The sequence below is a fragment of the Seriola lalandi genome, unplaced genomic scaffold, assembly GCF_002814215.2.
Source record: "Seriola lalandi dorsalis isolate HSWRI2012SDOR001 ecotype SW California unplaced genomic scaffold, Sedor1 jcf7180002045970, whole genome shotgun sequence".
Classification (NCBI taxonomy): domain Eukaryota; kingdom Metazoa; phylum Chordata; class Actinopteri; order Carangiformes; family Carangidae; genus Seriola; species Seriola lalandi.
In genome coordinates, this window is record NW_019516538.1 from 1 (window position 1) to 560 (window position 560).

The following is a 560-nucleotide window of genomic DNA, read 5'->3' on the forward strand; positions in this document are numbered from 1 at the left end:
GCCAAGCCACCGACGGCTGGCGTGTCGGCGGCTGCACACTGCGCCCTCCCCGGGGAAGAAACGGCAGACCCGGCGGCGACTTTAGCGGCAGACGCCCCCGTCCCGGGACAGGAGGCGCAGCGCTCCCCTACAACTCTCTCCAGCTGCTGCCCGGCGGAGAAGCCGCTCCACATGCAGTCTTGGATGATAATGGAGCTCAGGTTCCCGAAGGAGTCGTTGGCCGCGGTCAGCTTGCACGGCAGGTCCTGCTGCTGCTGCTGCTGTTGCTCATCCTCCTGCCCCAAGAACTGAGAGACCCACTCCAGCTTGTCCCCCAGAGACGGGTACAGCAGTCCGACCCTGCCCGACCCTTCTACCGCCCGGATGGGGGACATGGGCGGGGTCGGTACCAGCTCGAATTTCTTCCATATGTCCTCGCTGGGCGCTGTAGACTTGAAGAAATCCTCATCCGGGTCGTGGTCGTCGTAGAAATAATGTTGGTAATGATCGAGGTGGTCCATGTCCCAGTTTTCATAACGAGGCGCGGTGGAGCTTATGCCCGGCATGGGGGCTGCAGGCTG

At 63.0% G+C, this 560-nt stretch overlaps 1 pseudogene; it reads right to left on the reverse strand.

The window, feature by feature from the left end:
- Nucleotides 1-10: 10 nt before the first annotated feature.
- LOC111648678 (protein L-Myc-1b pseudogene) lies at nucleotides 11-554 on the reverse strand (annotated as a pseudogene).
- Nucleotides 555-560: the final 6 nt, after the last annotated feature.